General features: G+C 39.1%; 1 protein-coding gene across 3 annotated transcripts in view; it reads right to left on the bottom strand.

The window, feature by feature from the left end:
• LOC147136348 (uncharacterized) overlaps positions 1-12433 on the bottom strand; it is a 38214-nt gene that overhangs the window by 16478 nt on the left and 9303 nt on the right. The gene's annotated exons all lie outside the window — the stretch shown is intronic.

Raw genomic sequence — 12433 nt, 5'->3', positions numbered from 1 at the left:
TGATGTTTTGAGTCAACTAATGCTGCCCCGAAGAATTACCATACTGTGCATGTAGGCCAGGGATGAGCAATTTAAATGCTGCAGGGGGCCACAAATTTTCATCAGTGCTACAGGGGGGCGGCACACAGGACCATGTGCTTCCTAACTAGATGACAAAAATGCCATTTTTCGAATGGGCAAAATTTGTGCATACGTGCAAAATATATACATTTTTTTTACAATACATTTCTCAGTGTATTTATAAAAGATCCACTATTCAACAACAAAGGGTTTGAAGCAAACAACAAAGTAGCCACATACTGTGGTGAAATCAATTGATCAACTATTATGCCTGAATATATATGGTCACATCGGCTAAAAACAAATCAAATAGACTGCATTTCAACATCCAATTCAAAAAAGGTTAAGCAATATCAAATTTTAAAACTGTTTGATGGGCACATCATTGATGTAAAACTCCTGCATATGATCTTGTGAATCTTAGACACACCAATCTGATGTTGGCTAATTGTGACAGACGCTTGCCCCCTGTGGCGACCGGCCGGCTGTCGGCACGTCACGCTGGAAGAACACACTGCAACGATAGACAACGACGCTGACCATTAAAGTACATTCTGCCCATGCGTGAGATGTAATACCCTTCCATACCATCGGCGGCGGTAGTCAATATTTCTCATGGTTAGAAAAATCCAACCGGAAAGCTATTGGCCGGGGACGGATTATAAAAATGTAAACAATGCATTCAGCTATATTCTTCGCTCATGATGAACTCCCACGCGAAGTAAACCATCACGTTCTTGACATGGTATCATGAAATACTTACAATGTCAACCCTCGCTCTTGTACTTGTAAGAAGATTTTCTAAAATTCTAATTTCTAAAAGGATTATGATCAACTTTGAATGTTCCACTGTTTGATTCATAATCATTTGACAAAAAAACCCCGAAAATGCCACAAGAGTAGCACAAAGGACTGGCTAATGGAGCGGATGAAAAACATGCAGTTGGAACCATCAGCCTGAGCTTCCAGTGACAAGCTGCCACGTGTTTGACATTTTAATATTGACAGATAAGCGTGACCATGAAGAGGTAATCATCTCCAAGTGCCACAATTCGTTTAGATGCTAAGGTTGAGCATAATGGTTGACTATTGATTAAAGGGTGTACTTGGTATCAACATGATGGCTCTGATGAGGATTAGAGCTGCCTCAACGCAGTCTGAATGGACGAGTGTTCAACCCAAATCGATGTGGGATTTCATCATCCTCGCAACTGAATAATGAGCAACAAACGCTTTTGGTAGCAAGTAAATGAAGCAATTGTTTTAAATTGTGCTGCTGTCAGTGGCATTTCTTTGCTGACAAAAAGCCTCTTGATTGAAAAGGTGGAACCTCAATGCTGTAAGGTTTTTCAGGCTCTTGAATCATTGGTTGTTTGGCAGACGCCATACAAACTACATTCATGAAGATTGCCTCTACTCTCCCCAATCATTCAGAGTGAGTGACAACATCGTCACGTCCACATTGAAAGGCAGACAATGCATGTCAGACTGGAGAGAAGCACACTGTTCCACTTGTCCTCTCTTTTGTTACGTTAGGCAAATCTACAGCATTGAACGCTGTCTCACCAAACCCTGCTGTGTTTGGTGTTTGGGATCGACGGTCGGCCAGCGTCTGAAGAGCACGGCTTCCGGTAAGTGGGGTAGCGATGTAGAAGGTTGTTCATGTTTGGTGGGGCCAAGGCATTGATGGATTTGGAAGTAATATTACATTACTGCCGTTGATTGAGAATCCTATCTAATCAATGTTATGTTGAAACCTGCTACTGGTGACCATCTCTGACTATCATATTGGTGACAGTCATAATTTGATAACACTGCCTGAAATTTGGAAATCGTGCATGTTGACATCAAATTTTTGCGCCTTTTATACATTATTTTCACTTAACTTTTGCTCAAAATCCAAGTTTTTTTCATACAAGCTTTAAAGTGGAAGTCAACCCAAACATATTTTTTTCAAGAATATGTTCTATGCAGGCGGCACGGTGGTCGACTGGTTAGCACGTCCGCCTCACAGTTCAGAGGTCGTGGGTTCGATCCCGGCTCCGGCCTCGCTGTGTGGAGTTTGCATGTTCTCCCCGTGCCTGCGTGGGTTTTCTCCGGGCACTCCGGTTTCCTCCCACATTCCAAAAACATGCATGGTAAGTTGATTGGATACTCTAAATTGCCCCTAGGTGTGATTGTGAGTGCGGATGTTTGTCTCTGTGTGCCCTGCGATTGGCTGGCAACCAGTTCAGGGTGTCCCCCGCCTACTGCCCGAAGACAGCTGGGATAGGCTCCAGCACGCCCCGCGACCCTTGTGAGGAGAAGCGGTACAGATAATGGATGGATGGATGTTCTATGCAGGGGCGGCACGGTGGTCGACTGGTTAGCACGTCCGCCTCACAGTTCAGAGGTCATGGGTTCGATAAATATTGCCTTTGTGGAATAAGAGTTAATCCACCCGTTTTTAGTCATCTCTGGGGGCAGCCATTTTGTCAATTCTGTCGACTGAAAACGACATCACAGTTGCTCACGACTCAGGTAACGACCAATCATGGCTGACCTGTTTTCTGAAGCAGTTTTTCAGTTGTGATGTCATTTTCAGTTGACAGAAGTGACAAAATGCGATGGCTAAAAAGGGTGGATTTTGCTGCTTAACTGATATTCCACAAACTCAATATGAATCAGAATGCCGTGTTTGAACTAGTAAGCCTGCTGGGAACAAATTCGAGAAAAAAAATATGTTTGGGTTGATTTCCGCTTTAAGGTTTTGGACTTCGGAGAGTGCACTGTATTTTCTATAACTTATCAAATAAACATCCATTATTATAAAAGGTCACACGGAAAAACAGGCTTTATTCCAGGCATACTAATTCGGAGAATAAGAGCACACAAATCGTTTCCATAGCAGTGACTGTGGAAAAAAACATTAATCCAGGACCAAGAAGTCTCAAAGAGAACAAATTAAAGAGAGGAAGAGCAGTTCAGGACAATTTTCTTTCAATAGAACACTTACTAAATGAAACCCTTCATTTCATTTAGTTGATTCCTGTAACTTAGCAACTGACTCTGTGATATTAAAAAGTAAAATAAGATAAATAAATAAACAAAAAAGGTAAATTCCTTCTTTAGTTATCTCTCAATGACTGCAAATCCGAACAATAATAAGGTAAAAACAAAGTTGAAACTTGGACCAAAATCGCATGCTTGTAAATAGATAAAAAATACCAAAACTAAGTTTGATAAGTTGTTAGTTTGATCAGCATTCATTTAACAGCACTGTAAAATGAGTTTAAGGAAAGGAAAGCCTTTTAATTTTTGTCTTACAAAGACATTTGAAAAGGTGACAAAGTGCGGACTGCATCTTGAGAAAAACAACCACAAAGACTGGCATCTGCTAAGATAACGTCTGCAATGGTAAAGGAAAACAGGGTGACATATTAATGTCAATGGGGAGAGGAGTCTGTTGCAAGGAGGAAAGTCCTCCAGGAAGCGTTAACAAGAGCTGATACGAAAAAGACTTTGATAACATGTTCAGGAAATACCATTGGATGCAAATTTTCACGTGAATGCGATGTCTAAAAACACCATTCACGTAAAAATAAGAAAATTGAAAAAAAAATGGATACAAGTGTTGATGATTTACATGATTTACAATTGACATGAAATGGTAATAATTTATGACCGAGAACAAATTTTCTTCCATTTTCATTTCCCGGTGTCCTGACGATTTTGTCCACAGCGTATGACATATCTTGAACCTTTGACCGTCCATCACTCAGTAGTGTCCCGATACGGTGAGCTAGCACATGCATAACAAACATGTTTGTGAGTGTGCAGTCACACATACACACATTTAAATTATAATTTAAAGATGCTAGAGGTTATTAGCAATGTTACCTGGGCGACGGTCCCTAATTATGACTGATGAGGGAAGGCAGGCGAGAAAGTAGCAAAATCAGCCCCATCCTCTCTGCCTGAGCAGAGCTGAATTCTAACTTGTTCATTAAACTATGAACCTTCTTCAGTGATGGGAAATCAGCAGTTAATTTCAGACAGAGCAAATCATGCACATATTCCATAAATGGAGGGGACAGGAAATCACACTAACTGCGTTGGGAATATCACCACATCGAAATGGGGAGAAGTTGGAGTCCTCCTATTATGGGCTTCTTATTGTGCCGACATTTTAAAAAGGTTACTACTCCAGCATGTTATTTTCATAAAATTCATAGAAGTTTTTTAAAATCACATTATTAAAATATGCAGGCTTTCTAATTATTGTTATCCTATTGACTTCTAGTGAAGAAAACTCGCATTCAAACTAAGTGTTTAATTACATTTCCTTGGGCCACTAAAGTGTTAACTCATGATTAATCATCAATGAATCGATTTGTTTATATAACCAACATTGAGATTGCAAGAATCACTCTGAATGACAGTCCAGGGTTGTATTGAACGCAATAATGTTGCTCGAAGGAGTCAACTTTCCATCTCTGATAATTAATTTCCCCTTTATTAGACAGTAAACAAGTTGAGACCAAATCGACGGCGCCTTTGCTCGTTGCAGCCAAGCTGTTGGTCCCAATTGCTTCAGACAGAATTAATCAACCATCACTTACACAGAATTCTTAACAGTCAATTGAACCTCATCTGAGTTGAAATTAGTCGTCTAACCAATTATACACCTTCTGCTCCTTAAATGAGAGTTCAATTTTCTAGAGTGAGTCGAGGCAAAGGCACTGAATCATCAGCATTCATGATCATTTATTTAGGATAATTTATGAACTACAAATACACAATGCTTTGCCTAAATGTGTAGTTACAGCAAAGGCTGTCCCAAACTCATGAAGGCAAACCGTAGCGTGTACTACTCAACTCAGATGTCTCTCAGCTTTGGGCACAGGAAACCGCATCAACCTTTGCTTAGCTCTTTGGTCTTCATCTTGTGCGCTTTCACCTCAGGGGTGTGGTTCGAGCAGCCCATGACCCCCGGCTGTTTTTCCAGTTTTGCCAGTTTTGCCGGTCTAAACAACACAGGATGTCCAATCTATCTACAGTAATTGTTGGCTTTCCTGAGCTCCACTCACCGGAAATAGAATCACCCAAGGAATCAAACAGGTCACTTAATCTGTATGAAAAGCAGTTAAAGAGAGGAAAATGTTCTTGGTCCTTTTTATGTTCCTTGTAGTAACTTCAGAGAGAGCATCGACAATGTTAGCCTTTTTGCATTCTTGATATAGCGCAATGTCAAAGGAGGGGTGACATTGCTGAAAAAATGTGAACAATTAAAGTCAACTGGCTTGGTTTTTGTCATCATCCCGCAACAAGTGCAATGATGTTTATCGGAAGTACGCGGCAGAGATCAAGAGATAATGAAAACAAAGATGAAATTAAAACGACATTACAGTGGAACCTTTGTCTTCAAACGACCCGGTTCACAAACAAATTAAATCAGTGGCTTTGTGAAATCGGTTGAAAAAAATCAATAACCATTTGTATTTGTTGTTGGAATTTTGATGTCATGAAGTCAATTTAATTTTGTTTGCCTAGACCCCCGGGACATGTAGCCACTCAAATATTTCAAAGTATGTAAAAACAATTTTGAATACGCTCTATATACCGTGGTTTTACTAAAAAATGATTATTTAGAATAGCCCTATTTTCCTTGGAGAAATGCTTCCAAAATTTGATCAATGAGGTTTTGCCACTGTCCCTTTCAAGGTTTCAATATACTGTAATCATCATTAGTTGTTAACTAATATAAAAGGAAGCTAGCAATGATTCCTTAAAGAAGCATCTGAGTGCTCCTTGCACTTCCATCTGTCAGGGTTTGCATGCCTACATAGCTGGCCCTCCACAGTCTTTCCTTCACATCCACTCATGGTTTGTGTTTCATGAGCCAGCTCGGGCTAAAACGGATCCAACACTCATCGCCAGTGGGGAGGCATGTCACGGATGATATGCAGAGCAAACATAATTCCCTGCCAGACTTCTTGCTTCTTGCTTTTAAATCCTCATGGAAGGAAGAAGTGCCAAACAGAGGAAGCATGGTTACCGTAGATTTACTGTATGGATTGAATAAACATTTTTTATGAATTGCGTGAGGCGGTTGCTGATTTTTAAAGCTCAACAAAACTGCGTGTTTGTGACATAAAACAACACGAGAAAGGCACCGTGGGGAGCAAATCTATTCTTTAGGAAAGCATTTATCTGACATGCCATAAAAACAGATTCAATCTCAGATGAAATGCTCTAAAATGCAAATAACTACAACGATTACTGTTAATATTATTTAATTGTTATGGCATATACACATCTGTGTTTACGGAAAGCAGTTGAATAGGTTGCTTGACCTATGCTACAACAGGCCATCCAGATTCATGAGCGCAGGGAAGACAGATTTGACAATGCCACGGAAAGACTAGGTGGAGAAAAGCTAATGTAGCGCAACATTTTCCCACCAAGTTTGATTGAAAATGTTCTGTGCATATGATGATACTCTTGTTGACAAAGCACTCTCAAGGACATGGTTATTGTATCTGAAGGTGTTCCAGGCGATAGATGCACCTGCACCTGCTGTGGAGATTTACTGTAACACAACCTCTGCTTTTTCCTCACAACAACAGAAGGGACAATCGGGCCTTGGGACTAGTCTACCTCTGAAAACAGCTTGATAAGGACTTCAACTTTCCTGCCGGTGGGTGGAAAAGAATGTTAGGCCAACAGGGCAGGGGCCTGTGCGGGTGAACTGGCTCGTCACAGCTTTACCGGTTGGAATCCCCCAGTTGAAGCTTGAATCCGGGCTGGATTAACAGACACTGCGGTTCGGCAAGAAGAAGCGGCGGGAATTCGTCCCGAAGGCTTTATCTACTGTGCCTTTTGCAGTACGCTCGCATGTGGAATTAATTCAGATAGCCAGTGACTAGTACTTTGCTTTCTTGGACATGTAATCACATGGCCAGGACATAAAATTCACATAATCAGTTCAAATAATCGTTGAGGGTACCATGGACCAAAGTGTGAATCATTACAGTGCATGTTGTGATATAGGGGTGTGACCAAAAAAATAAATAAAAAATTCATCGGAAAATTGGTGTTATTTAAAAGGCTCAAAAAAATAATCGAATCGTCTAACAACCCTATTATTTAATTTAATGCTCGATTAAACCATCCAGTCAGCTTGACATGGTATACAAATATCTAGTAGCAATATTTATTTTATCTTCATTAGTGTATCTAGTATTCGAGTAATACAAAAGTAATCAAATTACATTATTTTAGTATTATGGTACTTGGATTATGTTACTAACAACATTTCTTAACAGGTAGCTAGCAGGAATGTAACAATAACGGCAATATCGTGATATCGCGATATTAAAATTGCCACAATATCGTCGTCGTCATGTCACGATATTAATAGCAGAACATTTGTTTAGTGAGGTTTAATTTGATGCTTGTTTTGACCACCTATGTTTAGGACCCACACTCATCGCTAGATGAAGGGGAATGTAACACATTTGAGTTCCTCCACAAATTGACCCGATTCACAATGTGTGCATGCATTAGCAAGAAAGTGCCTCAATATTAGGCGTTAGTCATTGAGGTTAATGTTAAAGTGCTCATGCTTATTTTATTTGTATTCGACAGAAACCATACACACACCCGCACAACCAAATGAAACAGAAATGAAACAGATTATTGCTCACATGAACAAAACTATGTTCTAACCAATAAAAAGGTCCCATAAAATCAGTCATACCAGCAAATATTTTTCAACATCTCGTTTGACATGCTTCAGCCGAAGACAGCATTGTGAATTACATAGACCTTGATACTTTGTGCTGCTCAGCCAATAGGAGCACATCCAGTAAAATGACTGCCCAAGCCTATTTCTTTGTCAATGCTGTTAAGAAACAAAAACAGAATATTGTGATATACTTTTTTTTTGTTTTTGATATGAGCTTTTTAAATATTTTTGGACAATATTGTGAGTTTTTATACAGCTTTTTATATATCGCCAACCACCCCACAATATCATGAGAATTATCGTATTATGAGGTTCATATCATGACATTTGGATATCATTACATCCATAGTAACTGTATCGGAATAATACATTTTAAAAGTAACACTGCCAACCCTGCTAGTGGGAGTATATCAAACTTAAAGCTGTTAAATTTTTCTTTACTAACCACTAAAACTCTACAGTAGCCGCCCCCCACCCACCCCAAAAAAAACCCCAAAAAACCCACAGAATTCATTTTGCTGTGGTTTGAAATAGCGGAGGTTGGACAAGCCTGGGTTATGTGATATTTTAGAAGGTCTGGGATGGACAAGCGCTGCACTTTGAACACAGTGGATGTCAAAGCAAGCACATTCTATTTTTAACTCACCAAGCCGCTTATAAGTCTTTCACAACAGCAGTTCACATATTATGTCACTAACTGAGGAAAACATCTGTATTGATTTAATTATGAGCTTCCTGACTGATTCTGGTGGTTTTGGAGGCTGACGTGTCACATGCCTGTCCAATAATCTGTATTGCGTTTCTGGGAAAAATGATTGAAACCATCAACAAAATGGTAAAGTCTGAAAACACATCTTATAATATCTAAGCTTCTGTTTAGTTTTTTTTTTTTTTTTGATAGTATGCCCACACCCACAATACAGCTCATTTGATTGGTCAAATATGTAAATTAAAGTGGACTTGATTCTCAGGTATACTAATGAGATTCTAAATAAAAGACAGCTCAGCAGCCTTCTGACAATCTGTGCCCGGAGTGAAAGGTCCTCTGCACAGCTGTGCTGATGAAAACACCACGTTATAATCCCTGCTCTGCCATTCAGATCTTTCGGACCTTAAAGCCTCCAAAATCCGCTTTTCACTTGCATCAGCCCATCCAGCAGAACACACTGCACGTTAAGCAACTGTGAACCCAAGTATTTGTCTGATGAGGTGATTGATTTTTTTTGGGAGAGGGGGCGTCTGCACCGGCAACACACCTGGCATGATGACGGTTCAGTCAAGTGGATCTTCTCTGTGGTTCAGAGTGAAATATCTCAACAGCTGTGGCCAGTGATATTCTATTATATCAGAGAGTTAGTGCCCCCAAGGCAAGGGCCACTTGAGTCATTTGTCTATAAACTTTGGTAGGTACTCTAAAAGTTAACCACATTGTTTTCCATTCTGGTAAGCTGTCTTGAATTTATTTGAGTTTCAAAATAAATGGGTTCAAAAATCAATCATATTTGGAAGAATTTGTTTCAAACTGTCATGTAATATTTATTATTAACCATACAGGAAATTTTTTAAATTGCATTAGTTATGGTCATACAAGGATAATCGCAAGTTAACCATTCTGTTAGAAACATTTGCAACGCCCCCCCACACTCCATTTCAGAAGATTGCAGTAATGCACCAAAAGTTGTTTGCCAACCGCTAAAAGAAAGAAAGAAAGAAAGAAAGAGAAGAAAAGGAGAAAAAGAAAAAGACCCATTCTTTTATTGTAATAGGTACTTCATTTCATTTTTCACAAGGACTAGGGAGAATTTTAATCCACCAGGATTAAACCTTTGGCAACAAATTTGGTGACAGGATTCTGGTTGATGAGGAAAACAACCCAAACATATTTCTTCCCAAGAATATGTTCCCAGCAGGCCCACTAGTTGAAACACGGCATTCTGGTTATTATTGAGTTTGTGGAATATGAGTTAAGCAGCAAAATCCACCCCTTTTTAGCCATCTCTGGGGGCAGCCATTTTGTTACTTCTGTCGACTGAAAATTAAATCACAACTTCTCAGGGCTCAGGTAAGGACCAATCACGGCTCAATTTCAGGAAACAGGTCAGCCGTGATTGGGCGTTACCTGAGCCCTGAGCAGTTGTGATGTAATTTTCTGTCGACAGAAGTGACAAAATGGCCGCCCCCAGAGATGGCTAAAAACTAGTGTATTAACTATTATCACACAAACACAATATTTATCAGAATGCCATGTTACAACTAGTGGGCTTGCATAGAACATAGTCTTGAAAAAAAATATGTTTGGGTTGACTTCCGCTCCAAGGTAAGCAAAACCTTTAAGAGTTAAAGCGGAAGCAGGCTCCCACTTAGTTATATATATACCTGAAGTTAGGGGGGGGGCATTCCCCCCCGTCTGCCTTGCCATGTGCACCCATGGCTTCTGAGCTAAAAATTCAATACCTCTGCACTCTTGCGATCGGTATATTTGCCTTTCGTAATGGCAGTCATTTTGCAAAAAATAAAAATAAAATAAAAAAGAGCATCTATCATTCTCTTTGATAATGATGTATGGGCAGAAATTCCATTTGGGTGATTGAGCTCAGAAAGCCGGTTGTCTGCTTCCAAAATCGGAACATCTACATTCAATTTTCTTTGCATCAGTAAGAAACTCCTGGGCCTCAAGCTGACTTACAGATACGAGGTATCTTTGTCTTTGTGCTGCCATTTAATTTCAACGTTCTTTGTGCGGTGCGGTTGCTAGAGGTAACCAGCGCTGACAGTTTTCCTTTTGGACGGACGCAAGCGTAATGTTTGACCTATTAAATAAGACATGTTGAGTTTTAAAGTTAGCAGTCTGACAACCTGCAGTGTGTGGACTCTACAGCCACAATATGACCCAAAAAAATTAATGGATCACTTTTTTTTGGTACATTTCAGAATTTTTAATAGCATTCTTATATCAAATAATCTCTATTGTACTGCTTGTTGGAACTGGGATACAAAACCCAAGATAACAAATCATTATCATTCAAAAGAAAGCCACCACAAAAAAAGTTTAATCGAGACAACTGAACTCTTCTAGGTTGTTGTTTTATTGCCAAAATTCAATTTCTGCAAATGACCATGCCCTGAATGACGATCAATCTACTGACATTCAATTTAAATAGAAAAAAAATAATGATGTTCTAAGCAACCACATGCAACACACAGATCTGCAAATGTACTTTCCCTTCACTACACTCCAACCTACAAAATAAATTACCTGAAACAATATTTGCTGACAGTAATTAGCGTTGTGTCCTTCTGCTTGCTAACTCTGTGAGACCAAATACGAATGTACAATTATATTCTTTGGACAACATTCGATTCGACACTTTGATTTGATTTTCTCACACCAGAAGCATTACAGCGTAGTAAAATGCTTCTCTGCTGATGTTTGCTCATGTGAAACCTTCAATGACAGAAACAAACAATGATTTCAATGGGAATCAAATGTTCACATTCAATTTTTTTTTCTTTTAGTAGGTTTTTCTTCCTACTATTTCTTCCACCTAACGGTATTTAATGTTTCTGTTCCGACTTTAGGACAGTGATTCACAGCCACGGTTCCATGGTACGTTATTGTACATCAGTGCGATTAACAAGTGTATCGTGGGAAATTATCCAATTTCAGTTAATTGAGCAGAGATTATTATTATAGATATCTTTTTTCCCCATCCATCTGTGCCAGTGACTTTTAATGTAGAACTTCCACGAGATGGAATTCCCATGAGAGATTAATAGCTTTGTGTTCAACTAAACAGGCCTCAGATGTCAAACTAACTAAGTACATTTGTGAGTATGTTGAGAAGAAACCATCATTAATTTAGCAGGTGTACATATTGTGACATTTTTGTTTGGTGATGTGTCACAACGTTTTTTAATGTGAAATATGTGCCTTGGCTAAACATTTTTTAAACAATACAACTATACTTGACATCTCTTTATTTGTGCACCTCTAAAGTTAACATGCAGTATACTGTACTGTATATTATTAAAATACAGCGTATCCGTCCAAGTTATAATGTGACATGAAGACTAGCATGCATGACAGCAGCAATCCTTCAAACCTAATTAATAATCATTCCTTGGTGGAAAGGCTGATGATGTATAATTAGCTCACCTAATGACCATGTCCACTCAAGATTTTGAAAATAAATAAAGATAGTTATAAATTAAGTAATGCTCATGTTTCACTTTGATTAGGAAAATATATTTTTTGTGTCACAACAACGAATTATTAAAGTAGACAGAATCTAGTTATCTAATCTTATTAATTAAAAGGATGGCAGTACGACTTCTCCATCCAACACTTGTCGTAGAGACCCGCTTTTAAAGTATTAGTGGTTGGCTTCCTGCTTGCACATTTACCTTCAAAATAACCTTTTCTGGTTTTGGCCACATTCTATTATGGCCATGGAGCATTAACTGTCAGTGTAATGTCATATTGTGATAGATTACTTCCAGATCCAAGATTAGATGGGTGACAGTGCAGGGGGGGGAGGGGGCTGGGGGAATTAATTAGATGCATGCAATGACCTTTATTCTGGTGAAGGTGAAAGCTTAAGGGAATGAGCAACCCATCTCAATGATTTTTAAATAACATGCCAC

The sequence above is a fragment of the Filicampus tigris genome, chromosome 14 (genome assembly GCF_054856515.1).
Source record: "Filicampus tigris isolate MCC_2025a chromosome 14, RoL_Ftig_1.0, whole genome shotgun sequence".
Lineage (NCBI taxonomy): Eukaryota > Metazoa > Chordata > Actinopteri > Syngnathiformes > Syngnathidae > Filicampus > Filicampus tigris.
Note: the sequence above shows the minus strand (reverse complement) of the source record. Positions and strands in the feature narration are given on the sequence as shown.